At 37.7% G+C, this 12,991-nt stretch overlaps 1 long non-coding RNA gene across 1 annotated transcript in view; it reads left to right on the top strand.

Moving 5' to 3' along the window:
- The window catches only part of LOC114033645, a 155,361-nt gene that overhangs the window by 135,213 nt on the left and 7,157 nt on the right, over positions 1-12,991 (top strand). The window contains exons 3-4 of the long non-coding RNA XR_003568003.1: positions 268-312; positions 4,024-4,124. This is a non-coding gene — a long non-coding RNA (uncharacterized LOC114033645). The remainder of the gene's footprint in view (positions 1-267; positions 313-4,023; positions 4,125-12,991) is intronic.

Genomic DNA, 12,991 nt, shown 5'->3' with positions numbered 1-12,991 from the left:
TTATTCTTAGGGTTTTACGGTCTAGAGGATATCATATCTGTCATCTTCTAAATATCCTCTTTACAATGATCATCAAGAAATGGGAAATTAAGACATGTTGAGATTAGGAGTGTAACAGCAATGAATTCCCAACCAGTCTGGAAGCCACTGATTTCAAGTCTCATACAATGTGAGTGAACCACTTACAGCCAACTGAGTCAATAATATAGAGAGAGGGTATTGTAAATCTAAAGATTCTATGTAATTATTTATTATTATTATTCAAAGGTGAGCATTCCAGAGGCAAAACCAGGAGGAGCGGTGGAAATTCAGGTATGCAGTTTTCAGCCTGATAAAAAGAAGAACTTCCCACTTCCTAGCTGTCAAAGAGTAGGGTGGATCATTTCTACAGATAGTGAGTTCCCCATTCTTGGATGTGTTTAGAGAAATTAATTGACTATAGACATCATAATAGGCACTACTGCTTCAGGTACAGTTCAAACTAGTTGCCTGTCCAGGCTCATATTTGATGATTCCTGATGGGAAATGGAGGAGGTAGGTGAAATAGTTCAAGGTATTGTGAAACTGAAAGCTAACACAATGTAGTAATAAGTTTTTGCTTTGGAATCACCTGTATTTGATTCTTGGCAAGTCTTGGATTTGACTCCCAGCTTATATACTTACTAACAGTGTGACTCTGACCAAGTCGCTTAACCTAAGCATGTTTCCTCATTTGTACAATATCAAATAACAAAATTTGCACTAACTACTTCATAAGTAATATGAGGAAAAGACTCTAAATCTTAATCAAGTGCTATAAAAAGGAAATTATTATTTTAGGATTATATATATATATTAACATAAAGGTAATGACTCAATAGATTCATAGAATTCATGGCAGAGGGTAAGTTTAGAAATCATCAAGTCCAATGCCCTCATTTTGTAGATAAGGAACGTGACACCCAAAGAGGTCAATTCAGTTGTCTAAGGTTACCCATGAAAAAAGCAGCATAGAATTCTAACCCAAGTATGTCCCAGGACTCCAAATCCACCACTTTCCCCTCCATATAATGTGGCATATATAGTCATAAAATCTGGGTTTGAATGCCAGCCTGCCACTTATTCACCCATGTCATCTTGAGTAAGGTTATACTTCTATCTGCATCTCCATTTCATGGACTCATAGATCTAGAGATGGAAGTGACCATCTAGTGCAATCCTTTCTCTCCTTTTTATAGATGAGAAAACTGAGTCCCTGGAAAGTAAAGTGATTGCCCAAAGTCACAAAAGTAGTAAGGGTCAGAGACAGGATTTGAACCCAGGCCCTCTGGCTCCAAAGCCATTTTATCTTTAAAAAGATGACAGTTGGAAGATCTCTAAGATTTCCTTTAGCTATAAATCCTACATTACTATAAACCCCACCTCATCATAAAATCCTTAGCATAAAATCCTTTTAAAAGCAGAAAAGGGAACACTAGTAGGCTTGTAGCTGGGCCTTGACCCAAATAGCCCCAACATTCTGACAATCCTCTCTGGCACTCACAAGAATTCATATCCAAGTTAGCTTGTGAGGGAGTGGGTGGGGGGGGGGAACTAACCCTAGGACTCTAAGGCAGCTTTTCCATGAAAGGACTACAATGGGATATTTCATATTGGACTTGGCACAAATGGGAGTGACTGAATGTTCAGAGGGGAACATATGGCAGGTTCATTTTGTCTCCAAGAGCCTAATTACTGACCTGACACCCATTGCTTCAAACAGACTAGTTGAGCAACTAACTGGTAAACGGACACATCTGGTAATGTAATTACCCCATCATCTCTTTATCCACACTGAATCCTGTCATTATCTTTGTTTTCCTTGATATTTATAAAATATAAGCTACTGACTAAAACAATTTAAAATGATATATTTTTGACTTCTCCCCTGTTGGGGAGAACTTCATAAATGATGTCACAATAAACTGAAAATGAGAGAAAACATGGAAAGAGAATTGGTAAGGACTGAAGGGTGAAGAAAAAGAGATATCTTTGCCTGGGCTCACAGCTGCTAATGAAGTAATGGGGAAGCCAATTTAATGAGTTCTGAATAAAAGTTGCTGTCAGAGACTGAGCTAATGACAAAGACTCAAGAAGGTAAAGAGTAGGTACTGTAATAATCTCCAAAGTATCTCCCTTGCCTTCATCCCTTTGCACAACCTCTCACTGCTGAGGGAAGGAACTGAGGAAGAAGGAATTAGAAAAGAGGATACTCAATTAGCTAAGAGACTGGGAAAGAGAAGGAAGAGGATGAAGAGAAATGAGATTCTCCAGCAACCCCCACCCTCACCTTCAGCTATAGAAAAGTGTTGGAAATCAATGTATTTCAAGCTAAATCAGAGCTCTCTTTTACTAGAAAGGGGCTTTAGGGATCCACAAATGGAGATAGCTTGGCTCCCATTAAGGCAAAAGTCAAATACATTACAGTAGCTGTACAGACAAATCAGACAATGTCTCTAACTAGTAGAGACAGAGAAGGGAAGAATAATCAATTGAAACATTCGGCACTTTGCAAGCAGTTTTTAGGCACCTATAAACAAACCTATGATGCTAGGTCCTCAATATAATGATAGATAAAACAAGGTTTCTGGCCTCAAGAGTTTCCAATCTAACAATGGAGCTAAGATCATGACACAGTAATATTAATAGAAGGGTTAGTAGCAGGAGCAGTATGACTCACTGAAATACACACATACATACATATAGACATGCGTACACCACTAAAATATACATATATACATACTACTTATACATATACATAACTATATGTATACAACATATATATATATGAATACACATATACTTAAATATATATCATTTATAAAGTATGTATATACCCATATTTTATATAAAGAACATACATATATAGTTACAATAGTCACGTTAGGTTGATAGCTCAGATGACACCGTTCGGACCTCATTTTACAATTTTTAATGGACCTCACAGAGTCTCAGAAAAGTTAAATGAGTTCAATAGTCAAACAACTATCCAATAAACATTTGTTAATGACCTACTATGTGCAAGGCCCTGCACTAAGTGCTTGAGTTTTCATAGATAAAGACAAAAAATAGTCCCATCTCTCCTCAAGGAGGTTCCATTCCGCTGGCAGATGCAGCATATAAATTGATAAATAGACAAGAGGAAGGTAAGGCCCAGGGAGGGCCAAAGGTCACATAGAGGATTAGTGATCATGACAGGAATGGAATCTGGGGCTCGTGATTCCCCAACGGAAAATGCAGTTTGAGATAGTAGAAAGAGCCCTGGCCTTGGAGTCAGGAGCCTGAGGTCATTCTGCCGTGACACTTACTCTCTCTATAAATTTGGGTAAGTCATTTTACTCCTCTAACCCTCAATATTCTTATCTATAAAATCTGCTTCTCTATTACATTTTTTTATATACATAGAAAATTTTCAGTTTTCTTATCTGGGCAGCTTGGTGGTACAGTGGATTAACATACTGGACCTGTAGTCAAGAAGACATGAGTTCAAATCTGGCCTTAAACACTAGCTGTGTGACCCTGGGCAAGTCACTTAACCCTGTTTGCCTCATTTTCCTCATCTGTAAAATGGAAATAATAATAGCACTTACCTCCTAGGGCTTATGAGATGATCAAATGTGATAATATTGCTAAGGTGCTTAGCACAGTGCCTGAAACATAGTAAGTGCTATATGATATTAGCTATTATTATTATGTATACAACATAAGGTGGAGAGTATAATGTTTCTGTTCCATATAATACTTATACTCTCTGCCTCACAGAGTGATGAGGAAAACTCTTCATTGGACTTAAAGCACTTTATAAATGAGTTATTTATTTCTTGTTCCTATATGTTTTGTGCTACACCTGATTGCTACTGCTATTTATTTACTTGTGGCCATCTCCAAAGAGAGGACAATGAAAGATCTGGTTCAGCATTTCCCCCAGTCTTATTTTCTTATCGTTCACTCCTTTTTTCCTCTCTGGGTTCTGCTTCTGACTCCCTGAACTTCTTTTTCCACCAGGTCCAGGGGCAGCCTTCTCACCCTGAAAAATCACTCCACCTTTATGGCCCACCTTTATGGTCAGCTCTTCTTGGAACCTCGAGTTTACAGGAAGTGTCCAGGTTAGTCACGTTCACTTCCGCATTCCTTTCTGGCCTTTTAATTCTCTGGAATTCTTTCTCCACCATGAGTACCTTCTTGCCTTTCCTTTTTCCCTTCTTCCCACCCTCCCCAATCAAATTTCATATTTTTCTGTAGTCTTACTCAATTAGAATGTAAGTTCCTTGAGGGCAGGAACTATTTTGCTTTTTGCTTGTATTTGTATTTCCAATATTTGGAACAGTGCCTGGTATATAGCAAGTATTTAATCAATGTTTGTTGTCTTGTTGACTTTCCTCCTTCTTAGGCTTTTCTTAATCTTGCAAATCTCATCTGTAGTCAGTGATTCTTTATGCATGATAGGCATTTAAGTATCAGAGAACCACAGAATGTCAGAGCTGGAAGGGGCTTTAGAATCGTATAAAGCAGCATGTCAAAAGCAGAAGGGCCTTCAGTGTCTGCTGGTTTAGTCATTGAATTTACATATGGGGAAACAAGCCCAGAGAAAAGACTGTTTGTCTATATTGTATAGTTAGCAGTCGAATTGGAATTTGAACTCAGGTCTTCTGACTCCAAGCCCTGAGCTTTTAAAACTTTATTGAATTTTCACATTCCCAGAACACATCATCAAAGCAGATTCAAGGTTCTGTGACACATTTTCTATCAGCTAGAAAAGGGCATTTTAAGCAGAGTACCAATCTTTATGATTTATTTTTGGCTTATGACTTGGGAAAACGCCACAGTGCTTTCTTACAATGTTGCCCTGACTTGCATCCTCCCTGTTTGGGAGTTTAGGGTGTGAAGGCCAATAAAGTGAATTTTGAATTACATTTGGTATTTAATTAACTGGCATAGACTAAGAAAAAAAAATCCATGGGAGCATTCTGATTGCAATCATTGGATAGATGGGCATTTTTATCTTAAAATAATGACCAGCTTATCTTCTGTCTTTCAATTATCTTGAGTGATCCTATCTGGTTTTATCCAGGACAATCAAATACAGAAAGTTATTAAGATTCTATCTTGGAAACTTATCACCAATGATAGGCTCTTTAATCTTAATGGGCTTGTGCACCATACCCTGCTTCATTTAAGAGGGCCTAGGCAGGCGAGACAAAGTGGCAGAGGTTACTTCTTACAGCCCTACTGGGATTCTTTCCAGAGCAAAAGAATGCTATATAGGCCAATTACTGGTATCTGGGGAGCAGTGACCATCCTCATGACTGGGACAGGTCAAATTATTGTTTGGAGGAGGGTGAGGGGAGTGTTCTTTGAAGAAAAAAAGGAAAGAAATTGGTGGGCTCAACTGGATCTTTGTTCTGTTTAGTGACCCTGTTATCCCAATGCTTTCCCCAGACTCTGACATATGATATCAGGTCATTTTATTGTCTTTGTGCTTCTAAATACAAAAAGGAAGCTGAGCTATCTTGGTGATCTGCATAGTAAGGAAGACAGTTGCTAGAAATAGTTTTGCTTCCTACCCCCACTCCAACATAGAACCAAAGCATGACACAGATGGCTAACAGGGACTGTATATTTTCTCTCTTCTTGATGTGTGGCAACACATCATTCTTCACTATCTATTGCCTCAACCTGGATGTCTTGGAAAACAGTACTGGGTCATTTTTTAAACCTTTGCCTAGCTGGCACATAAAGGTCTTCCAAGAAGGCCTCAGGGAACACACAGAGAAGTTTTCTCACATCTTTGGATCATCACACCCTATGACGAAAAGCTAGGACCTTCTGTACCTGACCTACCCAGGTTGTTGTCAGTGACTCTTCTTGCAAGCATACAGATCACAAAGCTCTAAGAAGAGAATGGGCTTATTTTCAAGTTGAAAACAAAAACAAAAACAAAAAGTCTCTTATCAGAACTCAGGGGAAACATTGGCATCCACAAACTAGCAACTATTCCCCAGAGACCTCCAGATCTTCAATCACTTAAAGCCACTTCTTAGGATCATAGCAGACATATCTCAAGAGATTCCCATTTCCTTATTCATTTCAAATGGCAAATTGCTAGAAGAATTATCAATACTGAGGATCTCCACTTCTTTAGCACATACCCCCCAACCTTTGCAATCTGACACCACCATTCAACTGAAGCTGCTTTCTTCAAGGTGTCCAATCTCTTAATTGCTAAATACAATGACCTTTTCTCAATCTTCATCCTACTTTATCTCTCTGCAACTTTTGATCCTATTAACTACTCTCTCCTCCTACACACCCTTTCTTCCCTTGGATTACATAACACTTTTCTCTTGGTTGTCCTCCATTTAAATGTTTACTTTTCTTCAATCTCCTTTGCTACAGCATCATTCTTTTTTTGACCCTTCTGAGATGTTCTCCAAGTGTCTGTCTGGGACACTCTTCTCTCCATACAAATAATTTCTTGATACTATCATAATCTCCCATGAGTTTAAGTATCATCTCTAACCAGACTATCCCTCCCTTCTATATATCAAGCCTTAACATCCCTCTTAATGTACAGTTACAACTGATCAATACTGGATAGCTTTGTCTCCTTGGATGTCCTCTAGGTATCTCAAACTCAACATGTCCCCCCTCCTCAATTCCCATAATCAGCCACCCCAAGTCTCATTGATTATATCTCCATAACATCTTTTGTATTTAATATTTTTCCTCATCATTCACACTGGTTCAGGCTCTCATTACTTCTTGCACGGTGACATTACTATTTTGGTTTCTTAGTTGTTCTTGTCTTTAATCCAACCATTGTAAAGCTGCATGAGTAATCTTCCAAATATAAGACCATGGGATCAAATATTGTTATTCTGTTTCCCTTATCTGCTAAATAAAATACAATCTCCTGCTTTTGACATAGACCCTTTGTGATATGATCTAACTTTATTTTCCACTTTTATTTAATACTTCCCCTTCAATAATTCTATGTTCCAGTCAACTTTGACTGCTCAACACTGTTGCCTGATTTCCATTCTCCTCTCTAATTTCTATGCATTTGAATTAGTGGGGTTGATTCCTCTCCTACCTGAGGTTGCTAGTAGTATAGTGGACAGAATGCTGGGCCTGGAGTCAATAACACCTGAGTATAAAGCTACCCTCGGACACTTACTGGCTATGTGATTCTGAACAAATCATTTAATTTCTGTGTGCCTCGATTTCCTCAACTGTAAAATAGTAACAGCATCTACCTCGCAAGGTTGTGGTAAGGAACAAATGACATAATATTTTTAAAAAACACTTAACATGGCACATATTAGACACTATATAAATGATTTTCCCCCTTTTCTCTTAACAATCCTTGTTGTGAAACTTCTCTTTTGAGACTCACTTCAGAAATTATATTTCTTTCTTAATAAATCTTTCCTTAGTCTCCTTAATAAAAAATCTCCTCAGGCCTTGCTATTTATTCTCTCTTATCTATGTGATCGAAGTCTAAATTATATAAAGATATAAGTGTATATGTCTTTTTTACATCCTACTAATAATGTAACAATAACCATTTTTATTTACATAGTGCTTTAACCTTGCAAAACACTTTACACATATTATTTCATTTGATTTTTTGCTATATTATATTTTCCTTGAGGACAGGGAATGTGACTTCTACTTCTTTTACACACCCCTCAGTCTCCAATATTGTGCTAGGCACTTAATAGGTGCTTGATATAGATTGTCCCAAAAGTCTTCATGCAGTTTGAAGTTTTTAATGCTTCAAACTACGAAGACTTTTGGGACAACCTGTATCAATTTCTTTATTATATTACAATGACTGACAACCTTAGAGCTTTTTGAAGTTTGCAAAGCACTTTAACTTACCTTGTCTCCTTGTTGTTTGTCCTTCATTCTCTAAGTGAGAGGATGCCATGATTTGTAAGTGAATTGGATTTAAGTGAGGGAGGGCAGTGCAAGGTCACCAGCCTCACTTTCTCCTCCCAGAGCCATCTGGAGTGGCAAGATGTAGATTAGGACAACTGAAGCCTTACTGAAATCCTCTAAAGTAGGTACTATGGTTATCATCATTCTTATTTTAGAGATGAAGAGTTTGAGGCCACCACAGATGAAGGGGGTCTCCCCATCGTCATATGGGGAACTGACAGAAACAGGCTTTGGACTTCCTAACTCCTAGGTCAGCAGTCTAATTGGTAGGAAGAGATTACTCTCCAATGAAATTAGAAAAAGTAAAGTATGAAAAATATGAAAAAAGAAGTTAACACATAGTCCACAATGCACACCAGCTAATTAGAAATACTGATATGTATAAATTAATAAATAAAGTATTTATTAAGCATTTATTTTGTGGAAATCTTTATGACTTAATAAAACTTATTTCTTTGATTTTGTGTGCTTTTAATCAGTTCATCTGTAAGGACATTTTAGGAGGTAAATTTCATGAGATTGGTATGCCCTGAAGGCCCTAAATTTTACAAGATCACTGAATTTCAAAGCTGGAAAACAGTTTGAGATCCTCTCTTTTTAACTCTCATTTTACAGATAAAGGAACTGAGGACTCCAAATTTTAAATAACAATAATCATTGTAGGGGACAGGGAATAAGGATTAGACCCATGATCTTATTGGCATAAGGAACTCCTGGGTAAGGAGTTTGACATATTGATTACAACTTATAGGCTTAGAGAGTTGCCTAGAATCCTGAGGATTTAAGTGGTTTGCCTGGAGTCACATAGATAGGATGTATCCCAAGTAAGACTTGAATACAGGTCTTTATGGTTCCAAGACCAGCTCTCTAGCCACTATCCCCTGACTCTCATTGTCTCTTCCAATAGCTGATAGTTATATAACACTTTTAAGGTTCAAAAACTCCTTTACAGTATCTCATTTGCTTTTATCCATGGTTATATGGATAGTAAGAGGCATACCTGGGACTTGGACTCAGGTGTTCTCACCCAAGAACAATTTTATTTCCATTATACCATCATTCCTTGTCATGAAAGATTTTTGCCTTTCCCTGTTAGCATAACTCTTTTGACCTCCTTCTTGCATTGCTTTCCTTAAAGGGTTGAAAGGAAGGCGCTTTGTCAATCAAGAAATTATGTATACATTTAAGTTATTATTATTTTTTCTGCAGTTTATGTCACTGCTGAAAATAAAACTTGAATTAATATCTATAAACAGGGAACAGCTATTGTCAAATGAATTGATTGATAGAGTCATTCATCCATTGATTCATTGGGACCCATCCTTCCAGTGTGCCACAAGAGGAGAGATCCACAAAATAACGAAGTTGACAATCTTGTGCTCATTTTATAAACCACCAAACCATTGGAACATCTTCCTGAACTTTTGGCCTCAAATTCAGTCATTCATGATCCCCTGAATTCTGGGGTTGAATAGTCCATCATTTGTGTGCCATCCTTGCAACATGGCCACTTTAGCATGTTTTTGTATGACAAATCATTGGGCAGGCATACCTGCTTCCCTAGACATTTTATGTGGCTCTACTTTTGTTCTCTGTTCATATAGTGGTTTAACAGTGTTCTTTCTATTTTGTGCTGAATGTAAATTATCTTATGCACTGTGGAATAATACACAGAATGCAAGTGGAAGTCCTGTGGTGTCTAACATTTTTAACAGATCTTCATGGATGTCACATTATTGGTCAACATCATAGGGATGCATACAGAAATGAACACATATACAACTTTCAAAAAAAAATTAAAAAGAGAAGTTAACACACAGTCCACTGTTGCATGTGATATAATTGAAAGAAGTCCTAGATACAGAATCAAAAGATCTGGATTTGAGTTCTAGCTTCTTGACTTACTATGTGTGTGACTCTGGATAAGTTGCTGGGCTGAAGGGGTCTCGGTTTTCTCACCTGTGTAAGATAGTGTTAGATTATGTTATTTCTAAAGTCTTGTCTAGTTCTTAATGCTATGAAATTATAGACTTGTGGTACAGGTTGGTTTTAATCTTCTGACTCTTTCTTACTTACTGATATCTTGCCAGATAGTGACCAAGGTAAAATATATATTCCAATATTTTGCTAACATATTATTAGTAGCTCACAGTTCCAAAGTACTTTATGATCTTTAAGAGTTTTCTCACAATAACCAAGTGAAATAAATAGTGCATTATTTCCTTCATTTTATAAATCAGGAAATTGAAGTGTCCTTGATCTTGTACTGCTCAACATTTTTTTAAATAACTTGGATGAAAACATAAATAATGTGCTTATCAATTTCAAGATGGCACAAAGGTAGGAGTGATACGTAATGCACTGGGTAGCAGAATCATGATCCCAAATGAGCCAGAAGAAATACAACAATAGGATAAATTAAAGAAGATGAAATTTAATAGGGAAAAATATTAAGTCCTAACTTCAGCTCAAAAACTCATTTGATCATGTAGAAAATGGAGAAACTGAGGCTGCATAAGACTTTTTTGTAAAAAGAAGTTTGGTTATTTCTGGATTTAAAATTCCCTATGCCAACAGTTTGACATGATTGCCAAAGAAGGTAAGGAGACTTTAGACTAAATTAATAATAATAATAGCTAACATTTATATGGTACTTACTCTATGTCAGGCACTGTGCTAAGTATTTATAAATACTATCTTATCTGAGCCTTATAACAACCCTGGGAGGCAGGTGCCTGTGACCTGTGAGGATCACTTGTCAGGAATGCTATAGAGGTAGATGATGAATATATAAGCACATATAGTTTGTGTAGGACTAAATTAAATCATAAGTCCCATGTAAATGAAATTCTATAAGTATTAGATCTGGGAGAGACATGAAGCTTATCATTTTTGCACCTAGGTGGTACAACTAGCCATCATTATCCCCATTTTATAGATGAGGAAACTGAGGCAAACAGATTAAATGACTTGCTTTGGGTCACTCAGCAAGTAAATGTCTGAATCTGGATTTGAATGCAGGTCTTTCTGACTCCATGCTGAAAACTCTAACCACTGGACCACCTAGCTGCCCTAGCGTCCAGAATAAAGACTTGCTACACTCCACTGAGGCTAGATCACAGTATTAAGTCTAGTTTTGAACATCATGTTTGGAGTTTGACAACTTGTTGTGTGATCACAGGATGGTGATTATGGTAATAAGGGGGCTGTAGAATATGGCATATGAGGATAAGTGGAAGGGATTGGGGATGTTTACCTTGCAGATGAGAATACTTTGGGTAAGGAATTAGGGTAAAGAGCTGTAACTCATTATAGATACCTTCAAGCTTTTAAAGATTTGCCATATAAAAGTGGATCTAGACATACTCAGTTGTTCATAAAGAGCAAAACTAGGAGCAAGGAATAGATGATGTAGAGAGGCAAATTTTGGTTCAACATTTTCTATCAATCAACATTTAAGAGTCTACTAAGTGCTAGGTTCTGTGCTAACAATTAGAGCTGCTTATTAGAGCTGGCAAAGGAGGAGGGAGGGAAAAAGGGAAGGTCTCCCCACTAGTAGCTCTTCCCAAAGCCTCACAGGGTCCAAGTTATTTGGGTTCAGGGAAGGGAGACCAGGTAAGAGAGAGAGAAGAATGATGACACAGCTGGAGGCTCTTCCTACCTGGCTACTCGTGGGATCTGGGTAGCCTGGATAAGGGTGGGAATGAAAGAAAGATGAAGAAGGGAGAATAGCCCTTTCCTCCACCTTTACTTTCCCCAAATTTTCCAAATGGGGTCTACAAAACAACATAATTTTGCTTTGGGTATGGCATATAGTGCCAGATATTTTCTATAGGTAAATAGTAGGCCTGCTTTTAATCCATAAAATGAACATTAAAATTAATCCTTAAATTAAATAGGTATCATAACAACAATCTCTAAGTACTAGTAGCTGCCTCAATGGGGACCCAACTGTCCAGTTTTAGTTGGGCAATGTTTTCTTCCTTCCTTCCTTCCTTCCTTCCTTCCTTCCTTCCTTCCTTCCTTCCTTCCTTCCTTCCTTCCTTCCTTCCTTCCTTTCTTCCTTCCTTCCTTCCTTCCTTCCTTCTTTCCTTCCTTCCTTCCTTCCTTGTTTTCCTCCCTCCTTCCATTCCCTCCATCCTCTCCCTCCTTCTCTCCTCTCCCTCCCTTTCCTCTGTCCACATGGGGAATCATAGCCTTACCTGTGGGTGCTGTGCCCAAAGGAATACAAATTTTGATTGCTGATCTCAAGATATCTTGGGATTTATGGGCTTGGTTTTCTCTCTTCCTTCCTTATTTATTTTATAATTTTTTAAATGGAGACAATTAACTCTTTTTCCCCATGTAGTTTCATTTATTATTTCTTGAAATATAGTACTGGAAAACTAGGCTTTGATAAAACCTATTGGGATTCAAATAAAGCTACCTGACCATGACTTAAACCCATATCATATTCTGACTCTCACTGATTGGCCAACAATAGGTCCCAGCCCAAGCCTCACTTGGTCGTTGTTTGGATTTTGATGGCCCAGAATGAGTGTAAATAGCAATTATTTCTGTTCTGGACAGAAATCCTGAAGGTGTTCCCCTGCCAGATTGATTTTTTTTTTTTTTTGTAGGTAGAAGAGGCCATATTTTTTTGCCTCATTTCTTACCTAGCCTTAATCACTGATTGGGTGTTGCCTCAGACAAACTGAGACTTGGGAAAGACCTTAGCTTAAAACAGCTAAGATCTCCCACTGCATCAGGGCCATCTCCAGTCATCCTGATCTATGTCTTGCCACTGGATCCAGATGGCTCTGAGAAGAGAGTGAGGCTGGTGACTTTGCACAGCCCTAACTCACTTAAATCCAATTGATTTTCATGTCAAGACATTACCTTCCTGATTTCATTGGTCTTCTTCAAGAATGAAGAACAAACAACAACATATATACACATCTACATTTACATAATACATCTACATCTACCTTTACACCTACATAATACATACATACATACATACATACATACATACATACATACATACATA

Source organism: Vombatus ursinus, unplaced genomic scaffold, assembly GCF_900497805.2.
Source record: "Vombatus ursinus unplaced genomic scaffold, bare-nosed wombat genome assembly UNPS02007284.1, whole genome shotgun sequence".
Lineage (NCBI taxonomy): Eukaryota > Metazoa > Chordata > Mammalia > Diprotodontia > Vombatidae > Vombatus > Vombatus ursinus.
This window is presented reverse-complemented; position numbering and strand designations above follow the sequence as displayed.